At 49.3% G+C, this 25785-nt stretch overlaps 1 protein-coding gene across 2 annotated transcripts in view; it reads left to right on the top strand.

Annotated features, from left to right (window-relative positions):
- LOC144754225 (E3 ubiquitin-protein ligase TRIM39-like) overlaps positions 1-25785 on the top strand; it is a 574742-nt gene that overhangs the window by 15899 nt on the left and 533058 nt on the right. The window lies entirely within an intron of this gene.

Genomic DNA, 25785 nt, shown 5'->3' on the forward strand with positions numbered 1-25785 from the left:
ATTTACACTGCCCACTTTTTTTGTAAGCCTAATACAATATACAGACCGGGGAATTTAATGTGACTTCCTGCAGTGTCGCATATTGTCTTTAACACACTGTTATACTTTCTTATGTTTCATGGGGTATGTCGCCCTTGGACACAACAATAACCTTCCGCACTCGGTTGCAGTGGTTTGTCCCTGACTTTGGAATGCTGACCGCGCGGTGACTGACACCTGTTAGTTGGATCGCCGGCAGATGTTCCTGGAGACTACTTATTTTTATGTATTTTTTTCTGTTAGGGAGGCTGCAACATACCAAGCAATTATAGTGACAGTAATAAACACGTGGAGACTAAAGAGCAATGCGTGATAAAACAAGATAAAAATAGATAACAGAATGAGATGAGAGGCGTAGTCATGAGTGAATGGGAAAGAACCGATCTCTCTCACTGGTCTATGAAGTTTGAAAACATTTCTGCTCTACAGCACTAAGTTTTCTGTTAATGAAGGTGGCCATATATTTTCTTTTCCACCAACCTCTTGTTAGGGTAAACAGTGAGCTATATATTTGGCCATTTAGAATGGGTAAGCTCACTGTGGTTTTTTGTGCTCCTAGATTAAGGTAAAGATTGCTGCATAAAAAACAAAGTGGTCATAAAATGGGCAAGGAACTGAAAGGCGTATACATTTGCATAAAGGACCACAAAGTGAATGAAACAAGAAGATCCTGGTAGCATCTGTACGACCTTAGTTTGAAGGACCGTGACTGGCCAGGACTACAGGTCACCCTCAGATATATTAGTGAATGTGCGAAGTGAATTCCCACAAATTGCTGCCTGGAAGCAAGAAAAATTTCATTTATAACTGTTTATTCTCGAGATCCTGTAGTGTAACCAAATTCTTCACCAATATGGGCTACGATGGACTTGGAGAAATAAACTTCCTTATCATGGTCATACGCTTTAACAGTGATGTTCTGCGCAAGGGGGATAATTAGTTCACAGCCAATGAGCTTCCTGAGAAATGGCTCCGTGCAAAGGGCACTAGGTGAGGGCGAAGGGAGCATCCCTCTCTGGTTCCATGGCCAATTCTGAAAAAGTCTAAATTGTATTGAATTTGTTGATAATGACCATGTCCTGTCAATGTGTGTACAGAAACCTACTTCACCTAAATATTTCTCCCTAAACACATATTCAGGTGCCATTTCTGTTTCCAGGAAAATGATAGATAAGTGTTTGTTAACCCATCTCAGTATAAAGGTCAGTTCAGCCTACGGTGTTGCATGCATGTCAATAACCCTTCCCAGTATAAAGGTCAGTTCAGCCTACGGTGATGCATGCGTGTCAATAACCGATCCCAGTATAAAGGTCAGTTCAGCCTACGGTGATGCATGCATGTCAGTAACCCATCTCAGTATAAAGGTCAGTTCAGCCTGCGGTGTTGCATGCATGTCAGTAACCCATCTCAGTATAAAGGTCAGTTCAGCCTGCGGTGTTGCATGCATGTCAATAACCCTTCCCAGTATAAAGGTCAGTTCAGCCTACGGTGATGCATGCGTGTCAATAACCGATCCCAGTATAAAGGTCAGTTCAGCCTACGGTGTTGCATGCATGTCAGTAACCCATCTCAGTATAAAGGTCAGTTCAGACTAAGGTGTTGCATGTGTGCCAGTGATTCATATAAATATGCAGGATATTTCAGCCTACAGTAACTCTCCTTGCCAGTGATGGATTCATAATATACTGACCACTGCTGCTGAGACTGCCATTTGTGTGCTAGTGATGGATTCATAATATATTGACCAGTGCTGAGACTGTCCTGTGTGTGCATGTGATGGATTCATAATATATTGACCAGTGCTGAGACTGCCCTGTGCGTGCTAGTGATGGATTCATAATATACTGTCACTGCTTCTGAGACTGTCCTATGTGTGCTAGTGATGGATTCATAATATATTGACCAGTGCTGAGACTGCCATGTGCGTGCTAGTGATGGATTCATAATATACTAACAAGTGCTGCTGAGACTGCCCTGTGTGTGCATGTGATGGATTCATATTATACTGAGAAGGGCTGCTGAGACTGCCCCGTGTGTGTTAGTGATAGATTCATATTATACTCACCAGTGCTGCTGAGACTGCCCTGTGTGTGTTAGTGATGGATTCATAATTTACTGACCAGGGCTGCTGAGGCTGCCCTACGTGTGCTAGTAATGGATTCATAATATACTCACCAGTGCTGCTGCTGAGACTGCCCTACGTGTACTAGTGATGGATTCATAATATACTGAGAAGTGCCACTGAGACTGCCCTTTGTGTGCTAGTGATGGTTTCATAATATACTGAGAAGTGCTGCGGAGACTGCCCTATGTGTGCTAGTGATGGATTCATAATATACTCACCAGTGCTGCTGCTGAGACTGCCCTACGTGTGCTAGTGATGGATTCATAATATACTGAGAAGTGCTGCTGAGACTGCCCTTTGTGTGATAGTGATGGTTTCATAATATACTGACACGTGCTGCTGAGACTGCCCTGTGTGTGTTAGTGATGGATTCATAATATACTCACCAGTGCTGCTGAGACTGCCCATGTGTGCTAATGATGGATTCATAATATACCGACCAGTGCTGCTGAGACTGCCCTGTGTGTGCTGGTGATGGATTCATAATATACTGACCAGTGCTGAGACTGCCCTATGTGTGCTAGGGATGGATTCATAATATACATTAAAGTGCTGCTGAGTCTGCCCTGTGTGCTAGTGATGGAATCATAATATACTGACCAATGCTGAGACTACCGTTTTAGAAATGGTGGTCTCTAGTTGTCAGAGGTAGGTAACTTTGTCAAATAGCGACCCTTGCTTCTAGTCAGGATAAGGGGGATACACTACTAAAATAACCCCTGCTCACCCGCTTGGCACGAGCAGACAGGCTTATCTCGGAGGCAGTGTGTAAAGCATTTGTGAACACAAACAGTAAAACAGTGAAAACACTACAAATGGACACTACACCAGTTTAGAAAAATAAGTTATCTTTATCTAAACAAAAACAAGACCAAACAACAAAAATCCACAATACAGTATAAAAAATAAGGCTCTTAAATGGTAGAAATGGGTCAGTTTAATGCAAGTTGTAAATGCGACACTTCCCACAAAGTACCTTAGATGCGTCACGCAAAATAAACAAAAGGGTCGCAAGGAAGGTGATGCATCAGTTCCTTGCTTTGGGGGAGATGATGCGTCTGTTCCATACTGCAGTGCAGGGGAGGGGATGTGTCTGTTTCTTACTGCATTCCAGTTTCGATGCGACAAGATAACGCCTCGGTGCGATGCGACAAAATGGAGGTTCGAAACTATGCGACCATCCGGTAAAATGTGTGAACTTTTGCAGCCGAACAGCAGGTGCTGCAACAGTTTTATCAGCAATGCGTCGGGACCAGGTACAGATGCAGCTCGCGTCTTCTCCGTGGCTCAGCGATGCGTCGGAAATCGGTACGGATGCGACACGCTTGTTCCTCGTTGCGTCTATCTTCCACTTCCCAGCAACAAACAGTCTCTAGAGGTCCTAAACAGCTGCAGGCACCTCTTTGCAGGTTGGATTTCCCAGCAAGGAAATTCAGGGGAACTGGTGGTAAAGTCTTTGTGTCCCTGAGACTTCAGAACAGGAGGCAAGCTCAGTTTCAAGCCCTTGGAGATCTTTTCTTCAAGCAGGTGACAAAGCAAACAGAAAAGTCCTTTTTCTCCTTTCCTTGGCTACCAGTAAACAGCACAGGGGCAGTAATCTTCGTCAGCTTCTCCAGTTCTTCTCCTTGGCAAAGGTTCCTCTTGATTTCCCAGAAGTGATCTAAAGGTCTGGGTCCCACTCTTTAAACACACAAATGCTTTGTTCTCTGGAGGCAGAGAGGGTCTGCACCCAGACAAAACCAGTTATGTGGTCTCTGGTGCAGCTTCCCGGCAGGAGGTGGAGACAGCATTGTTGAAAGCAGACCTGGCCCAGGCAGGTAAAAGGAAATCTCCTCCCCCTACTCTAAATTCAACCCAGGTCCATTCAGCCCAGCCCTGACTCATGAGACTGGCGGAGCCGCTGCCATCTCCCAGCCCCTGTCACTCACAAGCCAGACATGCAATGTACAAACCTAGTAGAGGCACACTGGATAGTTAGGCAAGAAAATACTTACTTTCTAAAAGTGGTACTTTCAAACACAGAATGTAAAAATCATCCTCACTAAAAGATGCACTTTAACATTCTGAGTTCAGGCATACTAAACTTTATTTTACAGTCTTGTTCCCAGGGTCAGTTATGTTTATAAGCGGTTATAGCAAACTGCTCATTCTGGAATATGGGACCAGATAACCTTGCAATAGTGAAAAACGAAATTGGCAGTATTTCACCATCTCGACATGCCACACGTCCTACCTTTCACATACAATGTCCCCTGCCTACAGGGGTACCTTGGGCCTACCTTAGGGGTGACTAACATGCGGAAAAGGGGAGGTTTGGAGACTGGCAAGTGTGTGCACTTGCCAAGTCGACATGGACGTCCCAGACTGCACAGAGGCTCTGCAGTGGCAGGCATGAGCCACATTTTACAAGCTGCTTCTGTGGGTGGCACAATCAGTGCTGCAAGCCCAACAGCAGCATTTGATTTACGAGCCCTGGGCACACACGTTGCACTATACTAGGGTCTGACAGGTAAATCAAATAACCAATCATGGAATCACTAATCCATAACAACAATTTACAAAAGGGATCACTTGCACTTTGGCACTGAACAGCAGTGTCAAAGTGCTCAAAGCATCTAAACTAGCAAAAACACAGGCTGCAACAGCAAAAATGGAAGGGAGACCCACGCCAATTGTGCCAAGTATAACATGCCCTATGTGTGCTAGTGATGGATTCATATTATACGGTCAAGTGCTGCTGAGACTGTCCTATGTGTGCTAGTGTTGGAGTCATAATATACCGACAGGTGCTGCAGAGACTGCCCTGTGTGTGCTAGTGATAGATTCATAATGTTCGAGGCATGTGGGCTGCTAAATTCATATCTATAGCATAGATCGCCGCCTAGTGTTGGGTCCGGATGATTGCACATTGTTGTCCTGGAAGAGTCTTCGAAGTATCACGAGATAAGTGGCTCCTCCCCTGGACTACAGTGCGCATGGGCATCGACTCCATCCCCAGATTGTTTTTTTTCCGCCATTGGGTTCGGATGTGATTTCGACGTCTCCTGTTCGGAATCGTGATAGAACTTTTTCAAGGCCAAAAGGCCTTCTTTGCACCGTCGGTATTGTTCGCGTTCGGTCCCGTATATCTTCCAGCTCGTGGAGTCGGATATCCGGGGGGTCGTTTGACTCTTCGGTGATCGGGGCCTAGTCGACGCGGCAAGACTTCGACGGCATGGAACAGAGTCCGTTCAAGAAATGTCCCGTGTGTGGATCCAAGTACCCACACATTGACGTCCATCCTGTGTGCAACAAGTGCCTGTCGCCGGACCACGACGAGGCCAACTGTATGGCCTGTTCCAGATTTCGATCAAAGAAGACGATCAAGCTTCGGCGCGTGGCGTGCCTTGAGGCCCAGCGATCGGCTCCGGCACCGGTGGACATCTTTGACGACCCCGAAGCAGACGAGCAGGTGCATCCCCTGCAGATTTCCCCTACACCGGTGGAGGTCGAGTCCGACTACAGAGCGGACGTCCACAGTCAAGACATTGAAGAACTCGTCGAGGGTAGGGGACGACGACGAAGCATATGGGGCCATGGAAGATAGCTCGGAGGAAGAGCTATGCCCCGTTCGTACTCTTACAAAGGCTCAGGTCACGGGATCGCCACGCGGCCTTACCCAAGACCTTACACCTCGATCCACGGCCCCGCCTGCCGGCCCGGCTACGGACACCTCCGCGGAGCCGCCATTACAAAAATCGAAACCGAAACTAAAACCCTCGGTATCGACGAACACAAAGATGGCCGACGCGCCATCGAAACCGAAGACGTCTGCTCCACCACCGATGCCGTCGTCTTCGGGGGCCTCCAAACCGATGAAAGCTGTCGACCAGGCAAAGGTGCCGAAGGTGGTCAAGGAGCCAAGCTCGAAGAAGGCCGTCGAGCCAGTGTCAACCAAGGCGGACAAGCCGGCCTCCAAGAAGGCTGTCGAGCCTACATCAGGACAGTCTGTCGCGCCAAAGACCAAGGGGCCGTGAGAAGCGAAGTCAGTGAAGGGCGCAGAGCCAATGTCTGGGGTCGTTACTCCTAAAGGGAAACCCGTTGATCCGAAGCCGTCGGCATCGACGTCTGCAGCCGTGGACAGTGTTCGAAATGCACCAGTCATGGGTGCTCCAGCGCCTCCACCGGACAAACACAAGTCATCCACGCTCGGGTCTTCCCCTGGGGGCAGACCGAGAACATCGGTCGGATCGACGAAACCGCCGGCTTCCTTTGCGAAGCAGGTCTCGGACTCCCTCAAGCGCCTTAAGGACAAGGCTTTGGCATCGGGACCGAAGACTCCTTCCGTACCAAAGCCAGCGGACCCACCGAAAACCACCTCGGCGCCGCTCCTCTACACGTTGCCGCCTAAGGTGGCGCCGAAGGCCTTTGCACCGCGGTCGGTGCCCAAAGACACTGTGTCAAAGTCGACTCACCCGGCTGGGACTTTGGGTCATCGACACCCTTTAGTTGAAGAACGGTCGGAGCATTTCATCGATGCCGACACCGGGAAGCTCACGCTATACAAGAGGAAAATCACTTCACAGCCTTTACAGTCGTTTACAATTCCTCTGAAACGAAAGAAGCCTGCACCAGACACACCAGTTCTGGTTGAGCAGAATCTTCCTCAGCCTAGGAGGACTGCAACACCTTCACCCACATATTCTGATGGGGATGAAGGGGAGCAGGATGAGGAGTACAATTTTCCTGCTCATACAGAGCCTGATGAGCAACAGGACTCATGGATGGACACAGGTGATCAAGGGGACCAGCAGACGGTCCAGGATCCTCAGTTTTATAACGTCAAGCCGTCTCCCACTGAAGATTCCGTGGCATTTAATGCCTTAATTGAAAGGGCAGCTACAAACCATAAAGTGGAAATGCATGCTGACCCCGTGGAGGTGGACTTCCTTTTTGACACTTTCTCTACTGCTGAAAAAACTGTCAAGACTCTCCCAATGTTGAAAGGGGTCCTTAAGCATGCAGCAGACATTTTCAAGGAACCCACGAGATCACGGGTTGTCAACCCACGCATTGAGAAGAAATACAGGCCGGCACCTGGCGACCCAACCTACATAAGGGGCCAGTTGCCTTTGGACTCTTTGGTGGTCTCTAATGCCCGCAAGAGGGCAAACTCCCAAACCACGGGTGAAGCTCCTCCCCCAGACACAGAGTCAAAAGTGCTGGAGGCATCTGGGAAGCGGGTGGCAGCTCAAGCGGCCAACATATGGCGCATCTCAAACACGCAGGCTCTGTTGGCCAGATACGATAGGGCACACTATGACACCCTAGAGCAACTGTTACAACACCTCCCAGACCAGTTTAAAGAGGGAGCTGAAATGCTTATCCAGGAGGGGAAGCTCATCCCCAACGCTGCTATAAAGTGTGCGCTAGATGTTGCGGACACAGCAGCGAGAGCGATCAACACTAGTGTGATGTTGAGACGTCAGGCATGGCTCAGCATCTCGGGATTTAAACCAGAGATACAGACTACTATCCTCAACCAGCCCGTTAATCCAGACAGGTTGTTTGGTCCAGAGGTGGACACCACCCTGGAGAAGATCAAAAAAGATACCGAGACAGCCAAGTCCATGGGAGCTCTCCAGTCACAACAATTTAGAGGGAACACTTTTCGTCGCTCAGGCAATCGAGGTGTTAACAGAGGGCACATGTCGCAGCAGACGCCATTCAATAAAAGTGGTGCGCAATCCTCCTACAGCAAGCAGGGCAGAGGTGGATACAGAGGAAACAGTGCCAAGGGTAGAGGCAGAGGCAACAACAGTTCCCGTTCCTCTGCCGCCAACAAACAGTGACTCCCTGTCACTGCCCCCCGACCATCCAACACCTGTCGGGGGGAGACTCCAACGGTTCCTGCCAGTCTGGAAGTCCATCACCACAGACAGGTGGGTCAGGAAACTTATCCAGTTCGGCTATTGTTTGGAGCTGACATCCACCCCACCAAACATGCCCCCAAAACACCGTCCTATGTCAGCAGAGCACTTGCACTTATTGCAGCAGGAGGTTCTGGTGATGCTGCAAAAAGGTGCAATAGAGCTCGTGCCAGTGGAGGAAGAAGGCACGGGGGTTTATTCCCTGTACTTCTTAATCCCAAAAAAGGACGTCTCACTCAGACCGATTCTAGACCTACGCCCCTTAAACCAGTACATTCTTTCAGAACACTTCCACATGTTGACACTGCAGCAGGTTCTTCCCTTGTTACAACAGGGAGACTTCCTCGCAACCTTGGACCTCAAGGATGCTTACTTTCACATACCACTCCACCCATCCCACAGAAAGTACCTCCGGTTCACCATCCAAAACCGGCATTACCAGTTCAAGGTACTCCCCTTCGGAGTGACCACTGCTCCCAGAGTGTTCACAAAATGTCTAGCGACAGTGGCGGCCCACCTACGGAGACAAAGTATACATGTCTACCCTTATCTGGACGACTGGCTCGTTCAGGCAAAGTCAGCCCAGCAGTGCGCCGCAGATATGTCCCACACCATTCACCTCCTTCACAGTCTAGGATTTACGCTGAACTACCCGAAGTCGCACCTTCAGCCGGCCCATGTGCGGCAGTATTTGGGTGCGACGATCAATACTCTGGCTGCCACAGCTCAACCAAACCCAGCGAGGATCGACAACATCCAGTCGCTGATCCAAAAGTTCAGACCGCAACACTCACTCCCAGCGAGAGTGTTCATGCAGTTGATAGGCATGATGGCCTCCTGCATCTTCATAGTCCCGCACGCGAGGCTCCATATGTGTCCGCTCCAAGAATGCTTAGCGCATCAGTGGACTCAGGCTCAAGGACAGTTAAACGACCTAGTGTTGGTGACGGGTCGGGCATACAGCTCTCTGCATTGGTGGAATCCACACAACCTTTGCAAGGACCGACCGTTCCAAGAGCCTGTGCCACAGATTACACTAACGACGGACGCATCTCTCCAGGGATGGGGGGGGCTCATGTGCTCCACTACACGGTGCAGGGACTATGGACAACGCAACAAAGGAAGATGCACATCAACTACTTAGAGCTGATGGCAATCTTCATGGCTCTCAAGTCCTTCAAAGTACATCTGTGCAACAAAGTCGTGTTGATCCGAACGGACAACATGACAGCCATGTACTACATTCAAAAGCAGGGAGGTACGCACTCTCCACAGTTGTCTCATCTGGCTCAGAGCATGTGGAAGTGGGCCATTCAGAGGAACATCTTCCTCATGGCGGAACACCTCCCGGGCACGGACAATCAGATGGCGGATCTGCTCAGCAGGTACAGCCACCAGATGCACGAGTGGGAGTTACATCCATCAGTACTCTGCCCGTACTTCCAGCAGTGGGGTCATCCAGAGATAGACCTGTTTGCCACGGAGGAAAACGCAAAATGCCAAAGCTATGCCACCAGGTTCCCTCACCCACTATCGCAGGGCAATGCGATATGGATGAACTGGTCAGGCAGATTTGCGTACGCTTTTCCCCCAGCGCCTCTCATTCCGCTGGTGGCAAGAAAGCTAAAGCAACACTCGCTGACGCTCATCCTAGTTGCTCCAACGTGGGCGCGACAACCATGGTACACCACGTTCCTCGAACTCTCCGTGGTACCGCATCAAAGACTGCACCTCACACCCCGGCTCTTAACGCAGAACCGTGGCGACATTCAGCATCCAGATCCGCAGCAGTTCAATCTGGCGATCTGGCTCCTGAGGTCTTAGAGTTTGGCTACCTGGATTTGCCCCCGGAATGCATGGACATCATCCGGGAGGCAAGGAAGCCCACTACCAGAGCTTGCTATGCAGCGAAATGGAAGCGGTTTGTCATCTACTGTACGGAGCACGCTATCAACCTGCTCGATGCATCCATTCCTAATATCATCTGCTATTTGTTGCATCTTTACAAATGCAATCTAGCATACGCTTCCATTCGGATACACTTATCCGCCATAGCGGCTTATCTCCAAAACAGGCAGCATCTCTCTGTCTTCAGGGTGCCTGCCATTAAAGCATTCCTGGAAGGGCTGAAGCGGGTCATCCCTCCCAGGACCCCGCCAGCTCCTGTGTGGAACCTCAATGTGGTGCTCACCAGATTGATGGGTCCCCCATTTGAACCTCTGCATTCATGTGAGATTCAGTTCCTCACATGGAAAGTGGCTTTTCTTATTGCCATGACGTCTCTGAGACGTGTTAGTGAGCTGCAGGCGCTCACAATTCAAGAGCCATTTATACAAATTTATTCAAACAGGGTGGTGCTGCGCACTAACCCCAAATTTCTCCCGAAGGTGGTGTCGCAGTTTCATGTCAATCAAACCATCGAACTGCCGGAATTCTTTCCAAACCTGGAAACGGTAGCGGAAAGGATGCTCCATACACTTGATGTCAAAAGAGCGCTTATGCACTATATTGACAGGACACAACCTTTTAGAAAGACACAGCAACTCTTTGTTGCCTTCGCAGCCCAGCATAAAGGCAACCCCATTTCCAAAGCAGGAATAGCCAGGTGGATCGTTAAGCGTATTCAGATTTGCTATCAGAAGGCTAAGCGCACTTTAGAAGTCCCCCCCAAGGCACACTCCACACGTAAGTTGGGGGTCTCCATGGCATTCCTAGGTAACATTCCTTTGGAAGACATTTGTAGGGCAGCCACATGGTCTACACCACATACGTTTACCAAACATTACTGTGTAGATGTGCATTCAAAACAGCAGGCAGCTGTAGGACAGGCTGTTCTTAAAACGCTTTTTCAGACTTCTGCAGCTGGCACGGGCGGCCGCCGTTAATGGAGGGACTGCTATGTATTCTATGCTATAGATATGAATTTAGCAGCCCACATGCCTCGAACTGAATATGCTACTTACCAGTATGCATCTGTTCTTGGCATGTAGGGCTGCTAACATTCATATCGCCCGCCCTCCTCCCCGGCGCCTGTAGCGGCTGCAGACTTTTCTTGCTTTTCATCTCTAGCATGGCCATCGCTTACACGGTTAAACTCCATCTCTGCCACAATGGCTAAAAACAATCTGGGGATGGAGTCGATGCCCATGCGCACTGTAGTCCAGGGGAGGAGCCACCTATCTCGTGATACTTCGAAGACTCTTCCAGGACAACAATGTGCAATCATCTGGACCCAACACTAGGCGGCGATCTATGCTATAGATATGAATGTTAGCAGCCCTACATGCCAAGAACAGATGCATACTGGTAAGTAGCATATTCAATACTGAACAGTGCTGCTGTGAATGCCCTTTGCGTGCTAGTGATGGATTCATAATATACTGACCAGTGCTGCTGAGACTAATGTATGTCTGCTAGTGATGGATTCATAATATACCAACAAGTGCTACTGAGACTGCCCTATGTGTGCTAGTGATGGATTCATAATATACCAACAAGTTCTACTGAGACTGCCCTATGTGTGCTAGTAACCTATTCATAAAATAATGACCAGTGCTGCTGAGACTGCCTTATGCGTGCTAGTGATGGATGCGTAATACACCCACAAGTGCTGCTGAGACTGCCCTGTGCGTGCTACTGATGGATTCATAATATACCGACCAGTGCTGCTGAGACTGCCCTATGTATGCTAGTGATGGATTCATAATATACTAACAAGGGCTGCTGAGACTGCCCTATGTATGCTAGTGACCTATTCATAAAATAATGACACGTGCTGCTTAGACTGCCCTTTGCCTGCTAGTGATGGATTCATAATATACCGACCAGTGCTGCTGAGACTGCCCTATGTGTGCTAGTGATGGATTCATAATATACCGACCAGTGCTGCTGAGACTGCCCTATGTGTGCTAGTGATGGATTCATAATATACTGACCAGTGCTGCTGAGACTGCCGTATGTGTGCTAGTGATGGATTCATAATATACTAACAAGGGCTACTGAGACTGCCCTATGTATGCTAGTGACCTGTTCATAAAATAATGACAAGTGCTGCTTAGACTGCCCTTTTGCGTGCTAGTGATGGATTCATAATATACTGTCACTGCTGGTGAGACTGCCCTAAGGATTCATAATATACTGTCACTGCTGCTGAGACTGCCCTATGTGTGCTAGTGATGGATTCATAGTATGCCTGCAGGCATGGCCAGGATGTTCACAAAGTACAAAAAAAGGACTATTGTCTTTGACAAGAATGTGACAGTCATTTAATCTAAGCCAACGTGCTCTGTTGTCATTAACATAAGGTCTCTGCCTTCGAGGCCAACAAGATTTTCAGGCAGGCATAAATCAGTAGCCCAAAAGTCTTTCCCCAGTTTCAGACCTTGTGTGTGTGTGTGTGTGTGTGTGTGTGTTGGGGGGGGGGTAATGTGCGGGGGACACCCCTTCACATTGCCAGCCACACAGGACCGGACCTAGACAACCCCTACCCGAACTTGGAGACCGCCGGCACGGCCCCCCGCTATACCTCAATTGTGAGAAATTGCATGCCCACAAGCGCCACGATTTTGGGCATAATGTATGGGTCTTTGGGCTTTGGACACTGTTTCTCCCTGTCTCCCTGCTGTGTCCCCCTCCTCCCCCTTCTTCTGACTAAGTACTGTCACATTTCTTCTTTTTTCCTTATGTCTTACTATGCTCTTGTAACGTATGTAATTTGAAACTTGTAACTCGCTCGGAGATTGAGCAATATGGCTGAAGCCCGGTGGAGCTGCCTAGACCGCTATAGAGGAGATCAGCCCTGGTTCACCCCCTTGGCTGTCACCTACCCAGCCGGACTTTGGACACTGTTTCTCCCCGTCTCCCTGCTGTGTCCCCCTCCCCCTTATGTCTTACTGTGCTCTTGTAACGTATGTAATTTGAAACTTGTAACTCGCATATCCTCATGTAAAGTGCTCTGACATCTCTTGGTCTAGCCAGCGCTATATAAAACTCTTTAAATAAATAAATAAATAAAATAAAAACTGCATAATTCAAGCCTCGCATGTGGTCCAGCTCATTGACACTGTGCCCTTGCTGCTCTCTATTCTCTACCTATGCTGGATCCAACAATGTTTATTACAGGCAAATGTATATAGGCATGCTATTTCTAAATGTCCTGATGATGATCCATTTATGTTCTGTATGGATCGAAACGCTGTTGACACGCTATACACCTTGTACACTGCTTTAACATGCCATTTATTTGTAAAGATGTTCTCCTCTTTGATTTGTTTGTTCTATTGAAAATGTGTCCTTAACAAACATTCAGTTCTTCTTGAGCCTTTGTTCCCCATTGTGTGTCGTCGTGTCCAAGTAGGATGCAGGCTTGTTTCCCACTTCAATTGTTTTTTGTTTAATCAGTGTTTGATTAAAAATACCTAATGTTAAATCTCCGTCTGGCTGGACAGGTTTAACCAATATAGTACTGAGTGGGTGTATATTCATTTTTATGCACTCTATTCCTGTTTGTCTAGGGACCACTGTTCTCTTTTAATACTAATTTCCCAAGGTTCCTGATTTACCTTTCTTGGGTTCCCCTGTTTTCTACAACAAACACAAATCGGGAGCCAAAAGTTTTTCACCAGTTTCAGACCCTGTGTGGCGGAGCGGGGGGGCAAAGGCAGAGGGGCTACTCTGGCACAACTGTGGTTGTTGAGGTCATTTGCTACGGCACCCGTCCGACCTGACCTGCTCGCTTACCCCAAGCAGGCCAGCAGCTGTACCGGTCTGTCACAAGCTCCCCACCGACGTCCACCTGTCAGGCTGTAAAGGCAAACATTCCCGAGCAATGGCGCACGCACTGCGGAAAAGAAAAAAAACGCGCTGAACTGCTGTGATAGGAAACGTTTATTGTGGGACCCGGGAACATCAAAATAGAAAGGGGGCAACATCCCCACACCCCAAAGAGGGAACTGCCTCTGGACTAAAGTATTTTATTTTCCTGAATATAACTGGGTTGAACAATAAGTTATTGTGTCTGTATGTTGATTCACACTACCTCCCTGTGAAGCCTCGGAGTGCTCGCTCTCGTCACCCTCAAGAGAAGGTGCGGAAAGGGTGGACTTGGTCCAGTCTGCAGAGCTGCAGCAGGAAGGATCATTTGCCGTACTCGTATCCATCCCAACATGCGCACTTGAACCCTTGCCTACCTGTGCAATGTAGGAGCCCGGGAGGTTTCAGGTACAGCCTTCAGGTCTCCTAAGGAGCGGTGGCCGCACCTGACCGAGCCAATCCTCATGCTGCTCTCTTGCTGTTTAACAGCAAGTGAGCAGTGTCTACATTGGCTCAGGAGTCACGGGTTGGAACGGAGGCTGGGCTGAGCTTGTCAGCACAACCTCCAATCACGCCTCACCAGGTGGAGGCATGGTCACCAGAGTTCGTCCGGCCGGTGAATGTTGGCTGCCCGTGGTCCACGAAGGGGACCCTCATATGAAATGAAATGAAATGAAATTTGATTTGTAAAGCGCATGGCTGCCCTAGAGCGTCCCAGCGCTAAAAATAAGAGGGCGGCCGCCTTAGTGCCACACGAGGGCACACAAGACAGTCCAGCGTTGTGGGGCCCCTAGGGGTCTGCGCGCAGCGTCACTTCAGGTAGGGAGTGGGCGTGGGATGAGGTATAAGTGCCTCACCCACCTGGCGGCCTCTTTGTCGCTGCCCTTAACGCTGTTGGTCTTGCATGGCCTGGCTTCATCCCTCTTGTCTCGTGAGCAGTGGCCGTCCTTGTCTGGTTTGCGGTGAGTCGGGTCCCTACTTCCCACAGTGGGGGTCAGCCAATGCGGAGGGGGGTCGCTGCAATTTGTGGGTGGGCGGTCCTCACAGGCACGGCATTCTCGTGGTTCCCGTCTGGTGGAGGGACCAATAATGTTCGGTCTGAGTGGCCGGTGGGCCCCACGGATCACATGTCCCACGCGGTCACTGGTATGAATATCCAGCTGGTCGCCTCTCCGCCTGCAGTGGCTGAGGCTAGGCACACTCCGCATTCCATCATCCATACGACGGGTCCTTGTCTCGGGGGCAGTGACGGTGGCTTTCAGGGGTGAGTCTCCTCCCATGAGGCACTGTTTTTATCCGGTGCAAGAGTGGGGTAAGGCGAGCTCACAGCAGAGCGCGGACCGAAAAAAACCAAAAAACTATTTAAGCATTCTGTTCCCCTCTGGGGCGGAAGTAAGACATAGCTGCCAGATTCCTATGATTGACTTATCATAGTTTTAGTGTTGTTGTCAGTGACATTTCGGTGAATATGTGTGTCGATTCCTTGCGAGCGTGGGCAAGCAATGAAGATGATGGTAACCCATCAGTATGAGACATTACACCCATTTGAGCAACAGAAGTTGGTATATTTACGTGTGCAGGTTAGAGCGGGGCAGTGCAGATCTATGTGTGCAGTGCAGTAGAACAGGCTGGCTGACTGGACTGGGCTGTTTTATAGCAGAATTATTTTGCCAGCGCCCCTCGTGATATGGAAGTATCGCCTATCACAACCTCCACAATTCCGCCGAGATATACAGCAGCTGGAAGCTCAGCGCTAAGAGCTAACTGCTTCAATATTCCTGGGAGGCTGCACTTCGGTATAGCCAAGGAGGAGGGCAGAATGCAGCAAGAAGAAGCATTGATTGATTATGGCTAGATAGAGCCTGAGAATCACAATGCATGTTTTTTCAAGGCGGCGGTAAGTCAATTAAAGGCGGTTACCATGCCGTTCTGTCTGCAGAGGGCTAGGGAAACAACCAAAGGTGGCGGGATTGATGTCTCCTGGAACTGGGCCTGGTCTCGTCGCAGCAGGGCACAGGCGTGAGCCTGACATATCTTCCGCCCGCCGTTTGTTGTGTGCATTCTTGAGGGCTGCTTGATTACAGGGCCCAGTGGGACGTGCTTGAGGGCTGGTGGGGTAGACCCCTGGCCCATGACTGCGGGTGGGACACGATGGCCTCTTCCGTGGTTTGCCTTGAGGGAGTTTGTGGCACGTCGGGCAGGCAGGTCGTGGAGACTGGGTAGTGTTGTGTGATGGGGAAATACTGGCACCCTCCCAGGAGCAAATGAATGAAACTCAACAGACATAGCAGGTTTGCTCAGAAACAGAGTGACATTTATTTATTGGTACCAAAAGCATGCATCATTGCTAATTAGCAAAGAAGAAGTCAGATCTGCCACCTTAGGGGCTCTCAGACCCCTTCTTCCCAGAGTGACAAGTTTCTAGGTGTTATATACAGTATGAAATGCAATATCAGCGGAACTAGAATAAGACACCAAGCCAAATATGGCTGACCTGGATGTGCAATGTCTGCACCATGCAAAACAGCTAGATATGGGCAGACCAGAAAGTCTTAGCTCCAGGCCTCATGTGAATATCATGATATCTTTTGAAGTGCACACACATGAATTTATATGGATATTCATATATATTTTACAACATTGTGGACATCGCTTCCGCCTCAGTTGTTGCGGGGCTGGTCCTGGCTCCCGCGGGTGCGACATCGTGTCCCCGGTCGGTTGTGTTTTCTGGGTCAGGGACAGTATCTGCCCACAACGGCCCCTTCCCCCGCAATCAGCGGCTTTGTCTTCCTGGTTGGGGCCCTGGGGTCATCCAGGCCTAGTGGTGTGTGTGTTTGTGCTGGGGCGGCATTTCTTAAGGGACTGCAGGTCGCGCCCATTGGGTGCCTGCCGGATTTTGGGGGCATAGGCAACAGTGCCGTTGTTTACAGGGGCAAACTGGGCCCACATTTAGCAGCAGGTGAGGCCGCCCCACCATGTATGACCTCCCCTATGCTGAGGGGGAAAGGGGACCAGTGCGAGAAGGGTCCCAATTAAGAACAGTGGCCTGGCGGGTGTGAATTTTGCCGTGCTTGGTCACCGAAAGCAATAACTTTGGAGTGTAGGGCACACGATTAGGGTATGGAGAGTGTGGGAGGGTAAACAACTACAGTGCAGCCATATAGAGGCTTATATACAAGATTGTCTATAGAATGTGTTTGCCCTCCAAGGACTGAGTCACCGACATGCAGCCACTGAATAAAACTGCCTTCCCTATGAGAGCGCAGCAGATGGCTCAGTTGAGCAACATGACCTCCAGCAGCTGGAAAAATCCTGTTGTTGCTGCACCGAATTTTCACAAGCTTGTGGCTAGGGGCAGAGATGGCGCGATTTGCCGCTGCTGCCTTCACCGTTTATCTGGACATGGCTGGCAGGGTGCATAAGTCTCGTTACAATTAATATGTGCATTATGTTTCTCATATACAGGCTATTGGGACAAATTTATTTTCACTGTAGGAGCACAAATAAAAATACTAGGAACAATAACAATATCCTGGAAAATAACTCCTGCTGTCCCTGCGTAACCCCAGCTTAGAATGCTCTAGGGTGCAGACAACAATAAATAATTCTTTAGAATGTCTACACCACATAGGTCAATTTGTAATAGATTGTTGGTTAACTTGCAAGGCTGTCAAAAATCCAGAGCTTCTCACTCAGGTGGATGTCTGTACAAAGGTGTGTAGGGAAGAAAAACACGAAGGAAAGCCCCAAAAATTCATGGGAGGGTAAAGGTGTAACTGCAATCTTGGTCACCTGCCCCTGATATTGATTAACATGGGAAGGTACAACGATGACTATTTCATTCATATCAACAGATCAGTATAAGTGATGCACACAAAGCCTATGCACACGCTACAGTATTCCTTGACCGTTCAAGTGAGTGCACATGAGAAAGCACGAGAGAATCTTGTGTGATGTTTCTTCTTGTTTATTCAAACACAGGGTCCAGCCAACACGTGTTTTGTCCAAAGGGAAGTGACCCTGGACTCCTTCAGGGCTGATATAACAAAAGAATTAGCAGAGACCTAAAAGCCGGTGATAATTCCAAACCGGCCGGTCATGCTTGGTGTCATAGGAGTCTTTATAGAGGAGACTAGGTCAGTCTAAAATCCGGTAAAAGGTCCAAACCGGTAGGTCAATTGATGAGTTCCAATCAGTGTTATGAACTATTGTCTCCCAATCTTGAAGCGAGTACGCTATGATCGTGATTCAACAGCTCCCGGGAGTGCGTAGATTGTACCTGCCCTTACCAGGGCACCCTTAGCAGGGCACCATGCTGCGCTAGGGTCTCGCTTAATGGCAAACACGTGAGCTGAATGCAAAGTAGCTAGTTTTCACTCAGTGAGGCAGAGGGGTCCTTGCTGGACCCTCCAGAAGGGAGGCTGCGCTTGGAACATCCCTGAGAATCCTGGAATTTTTACATTGATGTCTTTTGGACCACTCACATTGCTAATTTTGCAACTGGGGGAGTGGAGACAGAACTGCACAGTAATTTGGAGACGTTTGGGGGGGGGGGACACTCACCGCATCCAAGCTACATTGGGGTAACCCTACCATACCAAGCTGCTGTTTGTTCAGTCAAGGTCTCTTAGCGGCATGCTTGGTTATGTGATTTTCTTACACTGGTCACTTAAATTGATTGCAGGTGACCATCTTAACCAGACGGACAAATCCAAACGTGTCACATTACAGTATGTCTGAAAATGTTATATATGTGTATTGGATGCACCAAGACATCTGCAGCAGGACATCTGCAGAGTGCTGCGATGCTGCAAGGATATGAAGGCTAAATAGGATTGGCAGATCACGCTTGGGTGCCTGCCACTTGGTCAAGTGCAGGTTTTTATGGGGAGACCAAAGGGCATAGATGGGGCCATGTCTAAGGAAAATGGGACCGATTCACTGCCTAGGTGTGGGGGTGGTTTAATCCTCATGGTCACAGGATTAAACTCGGTGGGGTCTATTAATCTATCATTCTATAAAGCAGGCAAACTGCAAGAATTTTATTTTGATTAATGTGCGGGGGACTGACTGACTTGGTGAGGCACAAAAGGCCATTCCCCAAGGGTACTGGACTATGACACAACATTGGTCAAGAAGGGCTACAACTCCGGGGATAAAGAATCTAACTAGGGCGATTGCTGGTTTAAGCACCGAGGGTCACAGTTGATCAGCAGGTAGGGCGTACCTGGGATCTGATTACAGTAAATAATCCTGGTGGGCGGTGTAAATTGTCATTCCAAAAAGGCTACTGGGCTGCAATTGTGAGCATAATCCAAATAGTTCCTCAAACCGGATTTGTCACCAGCCGGGTGTTCGCCATTGGTTTTGAAACCAAAAGGGCTGGGCAAATCTCTGGGCCAACTCAGCAAAGCAGTTGCACACTGGATCCAGGGCCTGTTCAGGGAGCTTCAGTTATAAACATTCCCGCCAAGACAGCCAGAGATACTAGACCGGTTGAGGAAGCAGACTGGTACAAGGGTGCTGCTGACCCTCAGTTGGGGGGAGACAAGGTATGAAAGCACAAAGAGGGTACACAGTATTAAGAAAAGTGGGCATGTTCATTATTCAAGCAAAGGCAGGTAGCGGTACCTTGTGGCCCCTGTCCCCGTCCCCATCCACTTGTCTGCGCCATGGCTCACATTGGCGAAGGAAGGAAAGTGCACGACTTGCGCTAGGAGGGGACATCAGCCTGGAAGCACAGCAGTTATACATCGCAGGCAGAAGGTGATGGGCCGGCATGCAATATGGCCATATTAGAAAGCAGAATACGGGGGGTCTGGTGCGATGCCAGGGCACTACGTTGGCCATAATCTATCAGAAGGGTACAGTGCCAGGAGCAGCGTGATTCATGAAGCTAGCTATGGGATCTCATGGGTGGTCATTCCTTATAGCGGTGGCTTCCTTCGGGCCCTGAGAATCATCTAGTTTAGGGCAAGGTCCAAATCAGACACTTCGGGGGTGGTATTAAAGGGACAGGATGAGCGCACCATGCAGGCGGGACGATGAGAATCCCAATGTTTAAAAGGTACACCCGTCCTTAGCCACCCAGGGGAGTGGGCGTAAATGTTATTGTTGAAACTATGTGCAAGCTTGAGTAGTGGTATAGGATGGTGTGCAGTGCTCAATAAGGGGTGTTGGCAACCTACCTCTTCCTTTTGCCAGGATCAAGGGTCTGGGGGAATAGCCTTCCATGCGTCGTGTGAGTGGCACAAGGGGCTGAATTCAGGAAATGGAGCATGGGTGGAGGGACCAATAATGTTCAGTCTGAGTGGCCTGTGGGCCCCACGGATCACGTGTCCCACGCGGTCACTGGTATGAATATCCAGCTGGTCGCCTCTCCGCCTGCAGTGGCTGAGGCTAGGCATACTCCGCATTCCATCATCCATACGACGGGTCCTTGTCTCGGGGGCAGTGACGGTGGCTTTCAGAGGTGAGTCTCCTCCCATGAGGCACTGTTTTTATCCGGTGCAAGAGTAGGGTAAGGTGAGCTCACAGCAGAGTGCGGACCGAAAAAATCAAAAAAACTATTTAAGCTTTCTGTTCCCCTCTGGGGCGGAAGTAAGACATAGCTGCTAGATTGCTATGACTGTTTTCCTCCACTAAGTTTATTAGGTTGGGAGCGCCAGGCATGCGTTGGAACAGCTTGATGAAAAAGCTGCAGCACAGACATTGGGTGGGGGGGGGGGCGGAGTGTCTCCCCTCCTGACACCCTGGTCGCACATCTGGGAGGCAATGATCTGACTCTCTTGAGGAGGAGGGATCTGTTGCAAGAATTGAGGTCCTCCATGTGTTGGTTAAGTAACCTATTGGGGGCATGTGAGTGATTGGTGGTCTGAGAGAATCCCTCGTTTAGTGTGGCAAGGAGCCCGGTCAGGGGAGGCCATGGAAACTTCACGCAGGAAAGTAAGTGCCATGCGTAAACTCACTGTACATAGGGGGTTTGGCTTCATCAGGCATGGTTTACTGCATGCCAAGTCCACAGGATCTTTTGAAGAAGATAGGGTTCACCTGTCTGTGTGGGCATGGACTTATTCTTCCTGGACCTGGGAGAGGCCCTGGAATCAACAGGATGCAAGTAGGAATGCCTACCTTGGTGGGGGCCCTGGTCGTGACGGTGGCCACACCCTGAGCTGTGGTGGAATTACAGGGCGATCCAGAGATGGAAAGGTACTCAGGGGTACCCTCTTCAGGAGCACAAAGAGTGCAAAGGCCAAATTCCCCCAGCAAGTCCTCGCCCTGGACCCTGGAGGTGCGACAGCACCCCGTTAGTCCTACAGGCGGTTGTAAGCCTGAGTAACCGGGGGTTGCCTGGAACACTCTGCCCCTTCGGGCGAGAGTAAGGGGGTGGACTGGCGGGCCACCGGTGGGAGGGGTTATCCCCTCCCCCAAAATTGCTAAGCACCGATTGGCGATGGTGTAATGTGGCTCATCAGACGGGCAGGCGGCGGAGGGTATTCCTGCCCTTGGTTCGGCCATACGATAACCCACCATGTTGGCATATTTGGTATGCAAATAAACCTGCAGCAATTTTCTCCACAAACAAGGTGTCGTGTGGTTTATTTCCTAATAATATTGCTGTATTTGGGAAGGGGAGTGTTGCTGATATTGGCACTATGTCACTCTTGTATTGTGTATATGTCACTGTGGAACTCCGTTGAGGCTGTGGGAGGTGAGTACTATTCGCTGTGAAACACTGTGTTAACCACTATGTGTACATGTGTGTGTGTCTCAGACTGAGATCTGCCTTCCAGCACAGCCCAGGCTAAAAATGCAACGATTGGGGTTCCTCTCCCCGTTTCCCACTCTCCCCTGTCCACCCAGCTGTGTCCGAGATGCAGGGAGAGCGCAGCCCGAGCCGAGGGGAGGGGGGGAGGGGGGGTTCAGAGAATGTGCTGCTGGTGAGTGAGTGATTCAACTCGCCAAGATGGGGCCCTGAGAACAGTGCAGATCACCTGGTGCAGGCTTCCTCGGATCATCCAGCAGCTCAAGGCACCGTTCCTCCTGCTGCCACCACCACCCTTTCTGCAGGCACTTATTGAGTAGGAAAACAATGAACAGGAGTAGCAGGCATTGTGAGGGTGTGACTGGGTGAGGGGGCCTGCACGCAACATAATCCGATGGGGCGAACAGCAGCTCCTGAGTGAATCATTTAAAAGTGTCCGGTGTGATTATACTAGAATCTATGGGGCAGATTTACGAGGAAGTGCTGCAGTGCGGCAACGCAAGCCCTTTGGCTGCGCCACGCTGCAGCACTTCCGAAGCACAGCAATGCAACATATTTACAATAATATGTCGCATTCCTGTGCTCTCCCCTGCGCTGGCGTACAAACTGCTGCCATGCGCTGGCAACCTTGCAACATGGTGCTTGTTTTTGTGCAGGAAGGGGCACCTTCCAGCACAAAAACAATCACTACAGGCATTTTCTTCTTTCAATGCATGCTGTAGAAAGTGGAAAAAACAAGGAGAAATGAGAATATTTCTCCTCGTTGTGCCTTGCTATGCCACCCCTAGGTTGGCGTAGCATCCAGACGCATTTCCAGATTTAAGATTCCTCGTAAATCTGGAAATGTCTCTTGTTCCATGGGTGTTGTGAGGGAACACCCACAGCAACACCCATGGAATGCACCATTCACGCACAGTGCTGCGTGTAAAGGGGCCATATTTACAAGGTCAGGAAAATCCACCCTGCGTGGCTTTTCTTGTCGTAAATATGGAGCAGTAACATGCACCATCAGTACGTCACAAAAAGTGACGGACTGGTGGCGCAGGGGGCTTGTAAATCTGTCACATGTGCCTCAAGGCATGTGGACAAGCCCCAGGCCAGCTCCACTGTCCATAGAGGATTTCAGGTTTGGCTTGAATGTTGTCTCTTTGTCTCTTGCAGACTGGACTAAAACACGTGGGTCAGGGCTGTTAATGGAAATGTATCTCAGTTTTCCATTTACCAGAAGCTGAGTGAGCATGATGCTTTTGTCAAGGGCCAGCAGCTGTACAGACCAGATAAGATGAACACCTGGAATGTTGCTCTGGCGCTGATGACGTTTGAACATGAAACATATCACCTCTAACCTCATTGCTCGAAATGTGCATTTACAGTTGTGCACAATGTAGGGCAGATAAAGGTGCCACGTCTCTTCTGAGAAGGGCGGGTGAGTAGAGCAGCTTTGCTGTAAGAGGCCTCTTCTATGCATGAAATCAAGAAGTGATGTTTCTCACTGTCATCACCTGGTTATAGGGAATAAGGAGCTACATACGTCATCATATGAAATCCCTTTATTGATGTCATAACTACACTTTTGCAATTGCATTATTCACCCTCGTGCTTTCTCAAATTTGCTTAAAAATGCACCATTTGCCCAGTTCAGTTCCTGTGCATTCAGTCTCTCGGTTCTTCAAGCTATGCCCTGCATTACCTGCCTAATGGAGATGAGGCTCCTGTGCCACTTGGAGATGCACTCTGCAAGCCGTGTCCATGGTACAGGACCGTGGCAACAACTTCACTTGGGACATGGACCAATAGCAGGGATCATTGTTGCAACAGGTCTCCCGCCGCTGGCGTCCAGCCCAACGTGGCTTCCAGAGGCTGCCTCGGGCCGGCGATACACGCAGTGGCATAGGAGCAAAGAGAAGCAGTTGTGGTCTCTGATCCGTGTCAAGGTGTCCACATCAGCAATGACGACGGCTCCTAGTCAATGAAAGTCCCAACGGAGAATGCCAGCACCAGTATCTCAAGCACATGGCAGGGATGCCAGATGGCACGATGTAGCTCTCACTTGAATGTGTTTGCAGTTCACTAGGAGAACCACTGGGGCGGGGGGATCAGGAGACCCCTCACAACATGGGTCACTCCTGGCTATGCCTCCAATTACAGTCATTTTCTATTAAGTGTTCCTCACCCCAGCAACACACTGGGCTTCTCCTCCTGAACAATCCCTCCTCCTGCAGGGCCGGGCGCTCTCATTTCCTTTCTGAGCGTACAGACAGGCTTCTAGGTACTAGACAGACCCTCTGCTTCTCCAGCAGGCAATGTCCCCTTCCTTCGGGGAGAAAGGTGGTAATTCAAACAGCTCTGGCCGCAGAGCAGCTCTTTCTGTACTCTGCGAAGAACTCCCCAAGAGGAACTTGAGATTTGAACAGAGTTGGGTGGTTTGGGTGTCTCTTAAATATTCCAGGCAGGGGACGTGGATCCCTTATTTAAGGTTTTGTAACGGTCTTTCCAGTGGGTCCCTTTCGAATGTCATTTTCTGGATATTTGGCAGACACCGCTTGTTTGCAAGGTGATTATCTCACAGAAGGCAGCAATGATGCTCATTCCAATCCGTTGTATCCAAAACTAAGACACAATGAAGAATGGATCACTGCACTTGCCTGTCATCAGCCTTCCTGATGTTGATTAACAAACTGCTGCCCCCCCCCTCCACCCCCGGCCAACACGGGGAAAATTAATCGGGCACCGTTTGCTAACAAGAGCCTCGTTGAATTTTTAAAGGTAGCCTAGTATGCATCCTACTTGTGTTAGTATCTGGGTCTTCACACTCCACCCACAAAAACCACTGTCCACTGCCTGAGGAAGCTTTATCCACCTTCCACCTTGTGCCGTGCTAAACCAGGTGCCATCCAAATTGGATCCCACTGGTCCAAGTACTGAGGTTCAGAAGACTTAAAGTTTGTCCACTGGACAAACCTACATGTATATTTGTACACTCAGCCCCCTTTGCCTCCACCCCCACCTCCCAGCCCTTCCAGTGAGTGGGGTCAATAGACTGTAATCTTCTCAGACAAAGAAAAAGTTTATTTTGAAGCCGAATGATTCAGAAATCTCAGAACGGTACCAGCACCTCTTTCTATAACTAACCTCCCATTGTCATGGAAAGGCCTAGGCTTCTGAGCACACAAAATGCCAGGATACCAGTTTCACATGCAGTTGGACACTCAGGCAGGCCTGCCTTGAAACTTCCACATGTTGATTAACAGAAACTGCTGGCCCTCCCATCACCCCTGCACCTTGAAAAGAAATTGGAAAAATTTGACTGCAGCAGCGCTGGGTCCTATTTTAGAGAACAATCACCCCGCTCTTTCTTCAGACCCCAATGTAGATGGAGTGACAATCAATGGATCTCCTCGGCAGTGGAGGCCATTACCCCAGCCAAAATGATATCTTGTAGACTATCCCCATCGGTCCCATGGTTTTCGGATGCACTCAAAGAAGATAAAAGGAGATGTAAGAGACTAGAACTCCTGTGGAGAATAATTTATAAAAATGCTTTGAAAAATTTACATAAGTTGCTAAAAGCTGCCAGGAGAAATCACATTGTTTCTTTTATCGACAAGGCAGAAAAGAAGTGTTTATGTTAGTTCAGACCTTTTTTAAGCCAAAAGCTATAGAGACCGAAGTGCAACCTTCTCCAGCTTTGTGTGAAGACATATCTAGCTTCTTTGAAAGCAAAATTTGAAAAGTCTATGACTCCTTCTCTGCACCTAAGGCAAAAGAGAAACCGGACTCACCTTTGAGAGGGGTGGAGGTTCCTCTGTTTACAAACTTCCTACCAATCTCGCATCAGGATTCAACAGCGGAAATTCTAAAATATAGATCAGGGGCCCCAGATAACCCATGCCCCCCTAAACTCTGGAAAATAATATCCCATTCCCTTACTGATACGCTAACTCATGTCTGGAGCACATCCCGTGATACTGGTGTCTTTCCCGACAGGTGGAAGCATGCTACCCTTCTCCCTCTGAGAAAGAAACCTACCGGAGACCCAGGAGACCTCAACAATCCTAGGCCAATCTCTCTACTGCCCGCTCCTGGTAAAGTGCTGGAGAAACTGGTCCAGCGTCAACTGACCAACTTCATTGAGT

The sequence above is a fragment of the Lissotriton helveticus genome, chromosome 5_1 (genome assembly GCF_964261635.1).
Source record: "Lissotriton helveticus chromosome 5_1, aLisHel1.1, whole genome shotgun sequence".
NCBI lineage: Eukaryota > Metazoa > Chordata > Amphibia > Caudata > Salamandridae > Lissotriton > Lissotriton helveticus.